This window comes from Topomyia yanbarensis, chromosome 2, assembly GCF_030247195.1.
Source record: "Topomyia yanbarensis strain Yona2022 chromosome 2, ASM3024719v1, whole genome shotgun sequence".
Classification (NCBI taxonomy): Eukaryota; Metazoa; Arthropoda; class Insecta; order Diptera; family Culicidae; genus Topomyia; species Topomyia yanbarensis.
In genome coordinates this window covers 55,388,480-55,405,554 of record NC_080671.1, presented here as the reverse complement: position 1 = coordinate 55,405,554, position 17,075 = coordinate 55,388,480, and the positions used below count along the sequence as shown (strand labels likewise).

Here is a 17,075-nt window from a genome sequence, read left to right as displayed (position 1 = left end):
AACTAATATACTTGATGACAGAAGTTATAAAATCTCTCCGGGGATAAATGCAAATTAATATTAGATTTGACGTATATATAGAGCAAGTACTTACGTTTAGTTTCTTCTGCTGCTAATCTATCCGTACTAAACACAACGGCCCGTACTATCTTCGCACTAAATTTAGTTCCAATAACATAAGATTTAGGGTTAAGTTATGGCATGATGTCAATTTTTAATTTTATCTTCTGTATGCATGTAGTTTTAAGTTAATAAATAAACTGTACTAACTGGCCCGATACTGCGTGATTTAGTGTTAAAGCTAAGTTTAGGCAGGATACTCATTTTAACTTTTAAAATTGCTATTATTTTCCACTACCGTTTGTTTTCACTGACCGCTGACTTGCAATTTCCTTTCTACTCACAATCGGCTGGCAGGATGACAGTTCAGGGTTGTGTTGAGTCATGCACGAATCGATAAAGGTGCGCGCAGTTTGCAAGGCATTGACACGCACATATCAGAGATGTTTAAAAGGAAGGTGCGTTGCATCACAAAGAGATGTGACAACAATGTAGCGATAAAAAAGCCCATGGGTATGCAATTCGACGGCATTCTGCTTTGTATTGGCGTAAGAAATATGTCCATCTTTCCCTACCCTACTGTGTCCGTCGTACCCAACATGATACATTGATAATTTTGTAATTTTTAGTATCTTTAAAATGTATATTACTTTCAGAAATAGGTGAATGACCCTCGAGGTTTAAGTGTAAATCAATAAAAATAAAAATCAATAGCGAGCACAGAACGGTTGGCGAACATGAATCAATAATTCGGCTGAGTATACAGCTAAATGCTGAAGTCGCTTATTTATAATAACTTACAAACCAGAAGTCAATGCCTGCAATTTTTTTTCTGGAAAGCTTTACATATTCAAAAATAAAACCAGCTTTCATTAACACAAGCTAGTTCAACCAAATTATGCTAATCTCAATTGTCTTTTCATCAACGTTTTAAAAAAACGCTTCTCATGACAAAATTAATCTATTTCGCGAACTCGTCTTAACTCTGACCCACCCAACGAAGCTTCAATAATTAGGACTCCTAATGAAGCTGATCCCCCTCCCTCATCCCGACAAACGTCATTCATTTGCTAAACTATTTCTCGTGAACTTCGGAAAAAGATCTAATTTGAAAAGTTCCACTACAGCCGTCTCGGTTGATCCACCACCACCTCTTTCAACTGCCATCTGCTGCTGCAGAATAAACGCACTTATCCGATTCTGTCCTGCCCATGACATAATAATCCATAGAAACTTAATCTCTATACCATTAACTTTAATTACAATTCCACTCTGTTATTATTATTGAATTCAATGGTTCCGGTGTGGCATCGAGTATGTGTGTGCGGCCGTATCCACGAAGAGGACTCGCTTATTGCCCAAATAGCACCCTCGGTGCATTCACCGGTCGGATTCGGAGAGCTGCACCGGATATGGCTCGGAACAATTATCCTGTCCGCTGATCCACTTCTCTGGGGCACCACTTCTGCCAGGTGAACAAGGAGCCATTTCATTATGGAAAGTACACAAATACGTTGTCCCTTTTCGGCTATAGAATCGGAACTGCCGCAGGTCAAGTAGCAGTTCACTGTGCGGAAAGCATCACTGGATGATACTTCCATTTCAATTTGCAGATTTTTGTGATACCTGTGAGAGGGAGGTTGGTTCACCTTTTCAATGAGTTTGCATCGTGGGGGAAGATCATCCTACTTCAATTACCTGAACGGTATCACAAGGCATACGATTTAACAGTGATGAATTGTTCGAGAGATTCAAATTTCAAAATAGCAAATACAACTCAATAACTCACTCAATAACTAATCTAACTAAGCGCAAATTTGCTTTTCCCATTTCAGAGCAACCAACATCAATTAAGTGACGCTTAACGTGAAAATCTGTCCGGACCACAAATCATCGGAAAAGTTGGTTAACTTTGTACATAAATCGACTTTCTCGGCACAACTGACAACCCAACAACACGAAGCCACAGCTGGAGGAGGCAAAATTGCTCACCTAATTGAAAGTAACAATCGCTGTTCCTGGCGCAACTCATCAATTCCATTCGGTACAATTATATACCCCCTTACCGTACGTGCATCGATTTCGATTCCGTGCAGCGACAACACCCTCGAATTAGAGAACCAAGCTCAGTAACCGGCAAAATTTAGCAACCTCCACCTGGTTTCGGTGCAAGAACCCAACCAGCGATCAATCGTGTGCCAAATTGTGGGCACTTTAATTATTGCACTGACTGGGCATTTACCACCGGTATAGCTTACGAATCGTCGTGGCGCTGACGACTGTAGTGAATAGTGAATTTCACATGCTATTGCTATCGGTGTGATCGTGAGCACGTTCCTATACCGGGTACAGCCCGGTAATTGCTTGCGAGTTCGCCGGAGAGCAATCAGCGTTGATCCCGTTCTGGTTCTGCAACTGCCGGCGTGCGGGTGTGAATGGGATTTTCAGCCAGTGAACGCAGTCAAAGAGCAACGTGCTGGTTGTGCAGTTAAACGGCGATTTAATTAACGAACAAACTACCGCCGGGATTGGATTGGAAAACCGTACGCAGTTGGAAGGTAGGTGTAGTAATTTAGGGTAATTTTTGATAGGTTTACGACAATGTTGAGGTAGCTGGAGATTTTAGTTGAATTAACGCACATCTCGATGGATGAGGAGAGACAGAGAAATACAATATCTGAAGTAATTTTCCAATCAACAAAGCTGATGGGAACGCATGGTACTTTGTGAAATTGCTCCACTTTAACTCTAATTATCGCAAAGGAGTTTTAGCAACTCACTTTGATAAGCTTGATTTCATCAAAAATTCACCAAATGTGATAAATTCGCAGAAAATATTTTATTATTTCGATTCGATTTATGGGGTTTGTTTAATATTAAGTTTGTTAGCGCTTCTCGAATTTTTTGAACTTTCAAAGTATGTCAAATCTTCTTCATTTAAATTTTTTTTTAATTTGCTTTCTTAATTTTGTAAGTTGAAGGACAGAGATCAAAGTCATTCATTTGCTGAGCTAACCTACTTTTTCCCTTTTTCATTAGCTATAAAAAAAACTTCCAATTACCAACCTTCGCCAATAATAAGCCGGGCAAGGCACAGAGAAAATTGAACCACTTGTACACAATATTGGCAAATTTGGTATCGTAAACATCTTTACGCTAGCCGTCACTTTGATGGATGGCTATAAATTTTGCCCCCCCCCCCCGCACATCTGATTTTCTTCCTGAATACTAGTCAGGAATACTCCGGCTGTGGCGTGGGTGTGAAAGGTGAGCACTTTCGTCGTTCGGCGGCTCAGTGATGATAAGGGAGGGGATTTTACCTGGCTAATACCAGGATTATGTATCTTTCCAGCTTTCACTGCCTCTTTCAGCGTCAAGAGAAAAGTAATTTGTTTTTAAATCGCCCCAATTTTGTGGATAATTAATGACTGGTTGTCAGGGGGAAAATTGTTCTGTTAACCTCAAGGTAACCGTTGAAATAAGGCGTCTTTGTGCTCGAACTAACATTCACTTAGCATAGCTAAACTAGGAGGAGAAAGTGACTCGTGTTGCAATCGACGTGCCCTTATAGCATGATGGAATTGTAGCACTAGTTTTCGAATGAGATATTTCATTAAGTTTTCAAAGAAAGTATTTTTTCGTTATTAATGACGAATTATCTAATATAAGGGTTATTTTTTCAAAATTTTCGGAAAACAGAAGTATAACAGGCACGTAACGGTTTCACATGTCTGTTTTTAGTTTATAGTTTAGAATTATTTTTTTTATGAAAAGGATTGTGGTGTGAGCAACGTGGAATCCGATTGTAGAAATTTTATAAGGGTAATCCCTTACTCTGCAAGTATGATGAAATACAAATACAAATAACCAGAGGGGGGGGTGGCTAGGGGGCTAAAGCCCCTCCTAAAACTTTTCTGACCAAAAATATTTTTTACGAAATTTTGACAAATCCTAAACACCTTGTAATATACTTTTTTATTATTTTGATTATAAAGGTTTAGGGTCTTTCGCCTCTTATTGCAATATATCTATCTATCTATCTATCTATATATATATATATATATATATATATATATATATATATATATATATATATATATATATATATATATATATATATATATATATATATATATATATATATATATATATATATATATATATATATATATATAAGGTGTCGGTTATATATATATATATATATATATATATATATATATATATATATATATATATATATATATATATATATATATATATATATATATATATATATATATATATATATACAGGGTGTTTGGTTCATGATTAAGAATCTCTCGGGGGGTGATAGACTGCCATATTTGGAGAAAAAGATTGTTCTACACATACCATCAAATCTCAACCGTTACAGAGTTATTGAACTTTTAGTGTAAAAAACTTATTTGCCTTAAAATACCTCTAACTTTAAAAGTATACTTTGTATTTTAAATGTTTTAGTTCCATTCGAAAGGTGAGAAAATTTCGCATTGAGTGATGCCCTCGCATGTTTCAGCTAATGAGTTTAAGTAGCCTTTTCAAAGTAATTTATTGAAAATTAAACAATTTTAAACGATTTTTCGTTCATTTCTTGAAAATCCTAATAGTTAACCTCATCATTTTAATAATTCAGATTGTTAGTCTTAATGAGCTGCTTAGTCCGTTCTTTGACATGATACACTTACCTTTTCTTATTTTCATGATTTTGGGTTATTCAACTTGGATATTTTTATCTCATTTTCACTAGTACCAGCTCTAATTGAAAAATTATGGCACTTATTGTACTTTTTTTCTTTTTATTCGAAAGCCAGGAAAATTTTACAGTGAAAAATGTATTAATACCTTTCAGTTAAGTAAATTTAGTATTCTTTTAAAAGTAAATTAGTTTAAAGTTAATGCTATTATTAGCATTTTCGTTTATTTCCTTAAAATAGTAAATAATAAACATCACCATTATTATCATGGAAATAATACATCTCAGCAAGTTCTACAGTTCTTTCTTTGACTCCATTCAATTAGGGGAATTATGGTTAAAACCGACACCTTAAGCTTAACACTTTTTCTAAGTTGCCACAAAACCAATAAAATTATAATTTTTATGCAGAATTCTTCTTCAGAAAATTCTTAACAAGACTTAATTTTTTCAGCACTTCAAAAAATTAATTTCATTAAAAAATATTGGTTGTAAAACTTGGAAAACAAAGTGACTTTTTGTAAGCACTGCGGGTAAAACCGACACCCCATAGGGGTAAGATCGACACCCCCTTTAATTTATTTTCTCTCCACTTTATTAAAATCTTTATCTTTATTAAACATGAGATATATGCTTGATTAATAAAGTGTGAGTATGTATGATGCAAATATGTGCTTTTTATTGCTTTATCATGTAGTGAGGGGAAGAAAGTTCGAAAGCGTAGTACTATAAATAAGAGTATTTTATGCTATAGGATTATTTATTGATATGAGTATTTCCAAATAATCCTTGCGCACATCATTGCAACCTCCAGTGTCATTTTATTTTATAAGAGAAGATTTTCAAGCGTTCTACGTTCTGCTAATTGGATTCATTCACTTGTGAGTGACACACACACTTCTTAGTAAAACTATCTTTTTCAGATTTGATTTTTCAGACTCTGATCATCAACGATCTATTGGAGTATACATAATATCATTGTCTCATTGTGATAAAATTCGTCTATGACAAACCAAGAGAACACTATAAATTCGGTTTGATGACCTTTTTGCAGAAATAGCAAAAGCTTCGTTAGAATCAGATAAGCAAAAATTCCAATTTTTGATTTTTAAAGAGACTTACAAGAAATAAACACAATAAAAGTATTTCTGTGTGTTTCTGCTAATACTATAGTGTTCTAATAGGCTAATTGAAGTGTCACAAAGATCCCCAGTATTTTGAAATGAATCGCAACTATACACAACCATCTTAACAGGGTGTCGGTTTTACCCTAACCATAGGGTGTCGGTTTTACCCCAACAGCGCACATTTTTTTATAAAAGCAATTAAAAATATTGAATTTTTCAAACTCGTCTTCAATGCACCTAGTTGATCATAGGACAGGCCGATAATAATAGGTACTGAAAAATGGGGTGATTTGAAAAGCTTTCGTTCGGTTAAAACCTTTAAATCTACCAACGAAATTTTACATCCAGACGAGTATGAACGCTGCTGTCGTATGTTTTGTTAATTTTTATGACATTCGGCGCACTAACGTAAAGCCAATTTTTCTTCAAATGCTTTAAATAAACGTACTAATAATATTGTATCATTATGAAATGAATAAAAATTTGATTTCTAGGAAAAGTTGTGGGGTGTCGGTTTTACCCACAGTGTCGGTTTTTCCCACAATTCCCCTATCTCTTTTGGTTTCGACGCAAAATCGTTTTTATCACATCGTTTCATATGCAAAAAAAACGATTTCGAACCCACTACATTTGTGGCGAGCTCATGCTGTGTTAACTATTAAATAGCAGCAAAATGAAAAAAGATATCGACAAAGTGTCTAATAAAAAGTTATAGAGAACATTAAGGGGCATCAAATGAACAATAGTAACGATAAATTTTGTTGATTAATAATTTGAATAACTAAAAAACTCTCCAAAGAACACAAATTTTGAGTTATTTCGTTAGTAAAAAATCATTTAGTACATTTAACTAAAAGATATTTGTACATACACTGATAGGACATTTTCTCAGCTTTCCAATGAAATCTTGTAAATAACGATATAAAGCAAATTTTTTAGATTAGAGTCTTTTAAGCACTTGCAAGTCGGTTACAGGAAAAGTATAGTAATGAAATTACAAAGAAATGAGAAGAGATAGAAATATGACGTCCAAGAAAAAATTATGAATCGTCTTAAAACCCAACTTTTGGATAATGGATATTGCTATAATCATACTTCATTATTTCGAGAAAATTAGCAAAAACCTCCTCAAAAACACTAATTTTTAACTACTTTACAGCTAAAAGGTAACTAAAACTAACTACTTAAAAGATATGAGAACACCATTCAATAGAAAATTTTCTCACCTTTCGAATGGAGCTGAAACATTTAAAATACAAAGTATACTTTTAAAGTTAGAGGTATTTTAAGACAAATAAGTTTTTGACACTAAAAGTTCAATAACTCTGTACCGGTTAAGATTTGATGGTATGTGTAGAACAATTTTTTTCTCCAAATATGGCAGTCTATCACCCCCGAGAGATTCACCCTGTATATATATATATATATATATATATATATATATATATATATATATATATATATATATATATATATATATATATATATATATATATATATATATATATATATATATATATATATATATATATATATATATATATATATATATATATATATATATATATATATATATATATATATATATATATATATATATATATATATATATATATATATATATATATATATATATATATATATATATATATATATATATATATATATATATATATATATATATATATATAAAAGTCAATGTTTGTATGTATATGATTTATAGACTCCTAAACGGCTTAATCGATTGCCGTAAAAATTTATACATAGTAGGCATTTGTTATGGAGCGTGTTTATGTGCTATTGGTTGGGGATTATCTGCAGTCAGATGGCGCTTTTGAACAAATTGTGTTTTCCTCCTATTTCGTTGAAAGTCGCAGCAACGCGTGATGGGTATTAGCTAGTATACTCTATTTCTCCTTAGTGGAGAACAATTTTGGTAATTTTGTTTTTCTCCATTAACCCTTTCATGCCCAACTTTTTCCTAGTGCATGTAGGGTTTCAAAATCATTTTTCCTTGAAAACGGTGCGATCAAGATACACGAAAGGTCTTTTTTCATAAAGATAGGTGCTTCCTTCGCAGTGCTAGAAGCTACTCAATCTTTACCTTCCTATGCTCAATACAATTCTACAAGAATATTTACAATAGTTAAATTGCATGGAAAACGTAGCCAAAACGTCTAAATTGATAAGTTTTATCAATTTTAAAAAATATTGCACCATAACGAAGATAAACGAAAAATTCATTTTCCGTTGTCAATGTAAACTGTTCCTGGCAACACTGCTCGATCGGAATCCAATCAGACTAATTGCAATAACTTCAGTTCTAAGGCTGACCCTTGTAACTGTTAGTGCTTAAATGAAAGGTAATAGTCATATTTATTAGACTTACTTGTTTTTGTGAGCAAAGCTTGCCTCAATCAAAAGTTATAACTGTTTAAAAACGTTGTTGTCCACAAACAACATGGCACAGTGGATCCACTCCATACAAAAGCTGGACAAAACCTCAAAAGTAGTTTAAAATGTCTGAAAATATCTTCTAAGCGTAATTTTGGTGCACCGAACTCGATTTTGAATAAATCAGGACGCTAAAATGAAAATGGGACAGCCTAGGGTGGTTCTAAAAGTTTTTTTTTATTTTGGCCAAAGTGAATTTTATTACTTCTCAAAACAGATACTTTGTAATTGAACAGAAACATTTTGATTTCCTAGGGTAGTCCTTAGTAACGAGTTAGATAGTGTAGTTCCAATTTATCGAAATCTGGTGAATAAAAAATGATGTAATTTTATACATTTGTTTGTAGATCTTCAGTCCAATCTGAATACCATCGTGAAAAAATCATCCCTACACAAATCTTTAAGAGATAATCCTCATTTACTAATTTCTGAACGTATGCGTTTAGAATAGTTATAAAAGATAGCATATCTTAAGGTGTTTGAAAGAATGCCTGAAATTTTTGTTTCATTGGTTTATTTATTTATAGTTATCGCCAAAGCTATTAAAAGATGACAGGTTTATTTGATTTTAATGAAGATGCCTCAAATCATGCCCTACTATGCTCTATTCACAGTTTCTCATACGATGAGTACTGCCGCTAAGCCGCTCAATACTTTTCCATTGATTTTCAATTCCAATGATGATATGAATATCTCTCCTTGTGGGTACTGACTTGGTTTTTTGTACGAAAACATCCTGAGCATACTTTGCACTGTATGTGTATGCTTTGAAATAGAGGCGTGAGCGTTTTTGCATGAAACTCTCATTAATTTGGAAGTGAATTATTGAGGGAGATTTTGAATTTGATTGTTAATTGTAATAGATTCAATAGGGAGTTTGCACTTGAAAAATAAATGTTGCACTACTGGCCAATAACTAAAAATCGGGTAAAAAAGAACACTTCCCACACTCACGTGTTTACCATACATCGATCGCCAGTAAAGCTAACAACCAATACCTACTAAAGAAATAGTATTCATGGAAAGATATGATAATAGTTGCAGTTAGTTTGCCTCGTTGGTTTGTATTTATTTGAATTTTTCTATGCTGCAGATAACTGCGAAAATGTAGAAACACGAGTCACAGTTGCAAGACGGTTAAGGCGTATTTATATTTGTATCAAGGAAATCACCCCAAACCCTGAATTTACAAGCAGCGTTCAGAAAAAGAAATCCACCGGTGAATAATAATGCAAAACTTCATGAAATTAAAAAAAAATACCATGTGTCTCCATAAAAAACTAATTTTACAAATGTCCAAATATCAACGATCGGCGCAAAACGGCGCAAGATGGCACTATGATTTTTGAAAACTAGATAAAATTCTACGTCAGTTGTACTAGATGAGATCCTTCAACACGCTTTTACCGATAAAGAGATGACACTCTGAATGTAAATAAGTCCGCGTTAAACAACATAGTTACATTGATTTTATTGGTAACTTTTTAAATACTCATTATTTCTCAAATCGAAATACACCATTGAATTTCTGAGATGATTTTCTATTACAAACGCCTATATGTGTTGTTTAATTGACATTGTAATACTTATTAAAGCGAGATGAATTATAATAAACAAAAACTTTTTGTCACTCAAATTCTTACAGATTTTGAAGACCTTGTACGGTTCAAAATGTAGCACTTATATTTTTCAATCACTTAACTCAAAAATGCAGCTTTGGGTAATGTACATTTAGAAAAAAATATAAAAGGTGTGAAAATCGACAACAAATTTTGGAGGTTTTGACCGTCCCGGCCCCACTGTGCATGGGCATGAATGGGTTAAGGAGAAAATTGTTTAAAAGCATCTTTGCGCGTGAAGAGCACAAAAACTATAACTAAATTAGCTATGGCATTAAACTAGGGGTTTGCTCAGGAGCACAAATTGTGTCTCCGTTTTTGGAACTAGTGTCAATCCGGCGCTAGCTTAGTCCTGTCACTAAGTTAGTGTCGGATTCTGATGAGATGAAGTCGAAACGAAAATTCCAAAATTAATTTAACTTGTAATACATTTTCGTCTAGTAGATAATCAAGAAAATCATAACACGAAAATATTATAGAAGATATTATACAGAAGACTTTGCGATAAAATTTCTAAAGGCAATTCTCGCCCGCTGTTGATTGCTACGATAATAAACAACAGATAATTATTTATGCAGGTGACGAATTTCGCGCTAAATCGTATTCAAAGTTGGCAGCACCCTCTCAGATTTTAATGAAACTTTATGTACATAAAGACTTTGTCACAAAAAGCCACTTTGCATACTTTGTTTTTCCAAAAATGATCTAGACTATGTTTTGAAAAGGGTCAAACTTTTTTCACCATTTTTTATCAAATGGCTAAGTCTAAAAATGACACATCCTGCAAAAAACTTGTAGAAGTCATTTTCACAAAATTAGTCAAATTTTTGAATAAAAATATTGAAAAAATTCTATATTGACTTTTGCACTGAAAAAAATCGATTTTGAATATTTAAAGTCGATTTACAAAAACAATCCCATCTTTGATTTAGATGAAATTTTGCTCCAAGATAGGCAATTATTTTCCCTACCTATCTACCGTCAAAAATTCAAGTTGTGCACTTTTAAGGAAAAAAGTTATTTGAAAAAAACTTTTCCTTGTCCAAACTGATTTTTTTTCAGTATATTTTTATTCAGGGTCCATATCCCAGAGACCACAACCCATAATCCCGAGGAGAGAACCCAGACTCCAGATTCCACAGCCCAGAGTCCCGAGGAGAGAGACCAGAATCCAGAGTCGCGAGTCCTTAATCCAAAATACTGAGGCGAGTCTAGAGTTCAGAATACAGAGTTCAGTGTCGAGAATGCAGAGTCCAAAGTCCATAGTGCAGCGATCAGAACACAGAGTTCCGAAGACAAAGCTCAGAGTTCAGAGTCCAGAGTTTCGAGAGCAGAGTCCAGTGCGCAGAGTTTATAGTCAAGAGTTCAGAGTTCAGATGCTAAGAATCCAAAACCTAGAGTCCAGTGCCCAAAGACCAAAAACCAGAGTCTAGAGTTCCTATCCCAAAATACTAAGCCCAGAGTCCTCAGCACATACTCCAGAGTCCAGAACCTAGCGTGAAGAGTGCAGCATCCAGAGTTCAAATTCCAGAATCTATGGTACAGAATCCAGAGACGAGAATCCTGAGACCAGAGTTCAGAGTCCTCAACCCAAAATATTGAACCCAGTGTCACGAGTTCGGAGCCCAGATTCCAGAGTCTAGAGTCCTAAGGCCAAAATACTAAGCCCGGTGTTCTGAGTTCAGAGCCCAGAGTCAAGAGCCCAGCGTTCATAGCACAAACCCCGAGACCAGAATCCAGAGACCCGAGTGCAGAGCCCAAAAGTTCATATACCAGAGTGAAGGATCAAGTCCTAGATAGCAGACCCCATGGTTCAAAGTCTGGAGTGTAGAGTACAGAAATTCGAGGCCAGCGCCAAGAGTCCATCATCCAGCGACGAGAATGAAGAGTCCAGAATCTAAAGTTCGGTGTCCATATTTTTCTTGAACTGCTATTCACAACTATTGTTACTAGACTGCTTTAAGGCCTTAGTTTTATAGTACTGTTATTTGGTAAAATGAGTATTGATGCAGGTAATGTACAGGTAACCTGGGTAATATGCCAAATGAGTACCAAATTCGTTACTGATACTTTTTGCACGTATCAGGATGCTAACAGTTGGGAAATTTGATTCTGAGCTGTTTATGACTTTCATTGGTTTAGTTTTCGATGAAAAGAGAACAAAAATGGGTGGGTAATGTCTGTGACATAACCGGAGCGTCGTGACTTCACTTCGAGACGTTAATGATATTCAACGGAATCACGTTTGAATGGGAAATTTTCAAATAATTCGATATGGTAATAATGGTGGTTCTGAAAAGAACCTTTGGTTTCGGCGTTGGTGTTGATGGTGTTGCGCTGGATCATTGGATGCTGCTGACTTCTGTTCACTATGCTCAGGCTCAGCTGTTGTTCATGAAGGCGATTCTGATATGATTGGTGTAGGTGTAGGTCGTCAACCGGTTATAATTTTAATGTGTTGTATATTGCAGATTACATATTAAATCACTGGCTCGATCAATCAAACAAAGTATTGGTCTGCGAGCTTGAGCTTGTGCGACCACACCTGGCTGCTACTCCGTTGTCGATCGGGATTAGCTGAAGTTGCACAGGGAATCAGTAGATAATTATGCTTGAGATTAGCGAAACATCTTTCAATGTGCAACTCCTGGTAACCCTAAAGTGTTTCTGATCAATACCGGCGCCGGCCAGGCCCGAACGTAGATCGCGGAAGGAAAGGAAAGGAATGGTTAGTTCGATACTTGCTTTTGCTAGAGGCCGTATATACTACTGCGCACTCCACAAGGTATCACGGGAGGAGGATATTTTTTTTTGTTGGTAGAGTTGTATTGAAGTTGGATATACTTCTTCTTTACCGACACCAGAGAGGTGATTCCACTACGTGGACTAGATATTGATCCACCAGTTTCATGAACCGGGGACCAACGGCTTTACTTCCCTTCCGAAGGAAGACGCGACCACAGATTTTTTCACCTCAGAAAAATCTCAACGACCTCGGCTGGAATTGAACCCAGGCCAACTGGAATGAGTGGCAGTCACGCTTACCACTCAACCACCGGCGCCGTCAGAAACAAAGTATTGGTCTGTGATTTAAAAAGTACGAAATATATCTTCGGCTTTCTACATTAACATTTTTAAAAAAGACTAAATCAATGCATGTACTTCCAAGTGTAGTAGCTTGTGAGGGATCAGAGATAAGACGAAGCTTGAGGCATTCATTCATGAAATGCACAAATTTCATGTTTTCCTGCTTTGAAATGTCTATATTAAAACCTCCTGAAACAACAATCGGAATATTTTTCCAAGCATACGGAAATAAATTACGTGTTACGAAAAATTGCTTTTCTTTGAATGTTGTATCTAGCGAAACCGAATAAAGGTGTGGTTTACGTTGCAAACTGAGTATTTTGGCGAGCTGCGAATAACCAACTAGAGCATCGATTTCTAAAGCTTTAATGAAATGCAATTACTCCCATCATCCTTGCTAATTATGCATACTTTGAACGTAATTGCGATAATTAGCTCAAATTGTCTATCAAATAGTGCAAAAATTTCATTATTCAGTTTAGTTTAGCTAGTTTAGTTATTATCATTTATCATTTAACACTGTCTTGATGTCAAAAAAATTTCAACATAGGATTGTGCATTATTGAAGTTACGCAAAAAAATGGAAATTTCTGTTAAAAAACTATTAGTGGGTGATGTCCGGGACATAAGCACAGTGTCGACGTAGGATTATTCGTTGGAGTATCATATTAAAATTCTGCTTGTATCTCTTTCGAATGGCTAAATTTACAGATTAAGTACGATTCATTGGGTTCAGTAAAAGTTTCCTGTGGATTTTAATAGCATCCTGTTCGGTAATTAGTTCAGTAAAACAATTTTAATACTGTATTCTCATAAAATATTAAATAAATAAAATTAAATTTAGCGAAATACTAGTGAAAGTAACAAGTTCTAGTCAGGATTTTTAAGGTAATACAGAAAACTTTCACACAAAATAATTGTCCTAGAAAAAATCCCCGGTTACGTTCAGGACATTCACTACAACTAGTCATAAGCAGAATTTTAATATGATACGCCAACGAATAGTTCTACATCGACACCGCGGTTATGTCCCGGACATTACCCACCACTAGTTTTGCCGTTATGTATTCGTCCTAATAAGGACGGTTTGTAGATAACTATGGTGATACAAGACGAGAATCTTTTGAAACGGTTCAAACCTTGCCGACGATTTGTTTCTACTGCGCACACACATACGCACATTCCCCTTTTGCAGCTCATACCGAATGAGCACGCTTTGTATCAAGGCGATCCCTTTTATTAACTTTTCGGTGCAGATGGAAGGCCATCCGTTTTGTGCTATAAATGAAAATATTTTCTTCATTCGTTTTGTTGTAGCTTTCGCTTAGTGCCAGGGCTGCCACATTCACTTGTAACGAATGTACTTGAACTGCGTAACCAGCAGCAACTTAAGCGCCACTCTTCGCCAAGAAGAGGTTGCTGCGGCTGTTTGCGAGCCCGGCTGAGGCTCCTATCTAGGGCGGGTTGAAAAGTGTTTCAAACACTCGAAATCACTCAAAAGCTCCCCAAGAGAGGCAAAATCTAAAATTGTTGCAATGGACCAAATTCAAACCTTCGACGAGAGGATATTTAGTGATCGTTAAAGTAGCGGAATTGATAATCTAAATCTTGAACCAAATTATCGGAAGAGCAATTCGATATATTCATCTTCGACTAAGGCCTGTGCTTCCTACGTGACGTCACTGATATCTTTCTTGTACAGGTTAATTTAAGACTAGGTTTTACAAATTTAAAATAGTTTTGACCTTACATGCTGGTGCGAAAGCTAAATGCTGCTGACGTTCTGCATGTCGTTCGCTGATAGCATCCTCCGGTGAAACAGTGTTTCATGCGGTGATTCGCGGTCGGGATGACCACGTGTTTGCTGATATTACTGATGCAGTTGATCGATGGAAGTGATATAAAGAGGCGTTTTATGCTGAACCGTAGTATACGCAGACAGCTGACGTGTGCTGAATGAGCGGTTTCGGAGGTATAGCGATGACACTGCTCGACAAGCCGCCGGATGTTCAATTCGCGCACAGATGGCGTGGCGCGTGGTCTATCCGGTGCGATGTTCTGCGTTTTCGGATGGCAGTATGTTGTTGCGCAACTTTGCGCGATGCTTTAGCGATAGACTGATGTGACACAAGGGGGTGGGGCGATGCGCTGGCGTCACACGGGCGGAAAATAGCGCACTCACGCACGTGGTTTGCGTGAGAGGGGCCTGTTGAAAGGCGCGAGGATAATTCGTTGCGCGCCCTTCCAGATTGGACTCGCAACCCTCAATGACGAGCCACGTGTAGACAGGCACCCTTGTGTCGTTGATCGTCGATTTTGGAACCTGCCAAGGAAAAAAAACCTACGTTGTACAGTGCTGGGTTTAATGCTGTTGAACGGGCGTCACCTTCAATTATCCGAATATACCGACAAAGCGTCAGGTAGCGGCTTACCATATGTCACTGAGCACGTTTCTCCTACAGGACTAAACCTTGGCACTAATCGCCTTTTAAACCATCTAAGCTTATTGGCCGTGTCTATTCCACGATACGGCACTACAGCGTGGATTTGGCTCCTTTAGTGAACTGATCGAGATCACAGCTTCCAATCAAACGGTTCAAGAGAAACGCGATAACATGGCATGATCTCGAAGCTATTGTCCGCTTTTTATCCGACAATTATCGAAAGAACGCTACTGATCCTCAATACCATCTCGTTTTAACAGTAAGGTTTCCCATCAGGTTTGCTCAGCCTCCCCTTGTGCTGATTGTTCTGTGTAATTGCAAAATCAAACCAGCGGGTCGATTTTGCCAAACCTAGCGATCGATTTGAATGAGATCCGAATGGAACCGAAAAGAAACGCGAGAGGCTTTAGCGATCTCTTTAACCGAACGATAGAGTGCGCATCAGTTGCTGCAAAACGTTTTTCTTCTTCTCTCCGGTGGTAGCCGATTTAATTAGTCGCCCGATGCAGCTTTTTACGACCTAATACCTATCATGCACGTCCGTTTTTCACTGCGTATTACACACGTCCGGCTTTGAGAAAAGCTGCGCTGATTCTCATTTAAAGTAGTTTTTGAACTATTTAAACAAATTTTACATAGCAAACAACGTATCGGTAGCAATCGTTGAACGTTTTCCTTCCGATTTATGAAACAAGATTAGCAATCCGTTTAGTAGAAGGAAGATTATTAAGGTTCAAAATGTACGTAACGCTTTCGCTAATATGCACTACTGTCGCTTTCTCGCTCGTTCTCGTGCCGTGCATGAGCCTTTCCTTTCCGTCCGGCTTTTAATGGCATAACCAAAACGAATATGCCGGCTGTCCCCCACCAACTTCTCTCGTCAAGCAACCCAATACGAATAATCATAGGAACAAACATGTAGTGGACCTATATTTAAAACTTTTCATTATTTTATTGTTCGGTTGGTGCACCATATTGACGGCTCTGTGCGGGATGGGCTGAAAATTTTCACTTTTCCGAGTCGTTTTCAAAACACTATTTTCCGTTGATAATGAATATCCTACATATTCCAAAATTTTATAACAACGTTAATGCAAATATTTTCGACAAAATTCCGAAGAAATTGATTAAATCCATTCAGTACAACAAAAGATATAAGCGTTCAAACCATTACATCATTTTTCTTCCGAAATTTTGAAAAGGGGCCCCTATATTGAAAGCTAAGTCGTTATTCACGACAATAGTCACATATATTTTCACATATACGGTTTACATAACATGGCAAGCATTTATATAGGCTGTACCGTGAGCGTGGAGTGAACAGGCTTGAATATAAGTGGTACTTTAAAATTATTTTTTTTTAGAATTGTGGAATTAATTGTACTTTTGTAATTATACTAGTTCCGAAGATGGCTGAAGAATTAGCAGGTTGAAACGTTAACTACAAAAAAAGTTTCACTATTCTAAGTAACTTGGATAAACATAGAATAGAGATTTTCATAACCGTAAAAAGTAGTAAAAGATCCTATGGTTGAAACCTGTATAATTAGGAAGGGACAGAAATTCACATTTT

General features: G+C 36.2%; 1 protein-coding gene across 1 annotated transcript in view; it reads left to right on the top strand.

Annotated features, from left to right (window-relative positions):
- LOC131685319 (leucine-rich repeat-containing protein 15) overlaps positions 1-17,075 on the top strand; it is a 463,474-nt gene that overhangs the window by 366,869 nt on the left and 79,530 nt on the right. Inside the window, exon 2 of the mRNA XM_058968963.1 lies at positions 1,896-2,618. The gene's annotated coding sequence lies outside the window, so the exon portion shown is untranslated. The remainder of the gene's footprint in view (positions 1-1,895; positions 2,619-17,075) is intronic.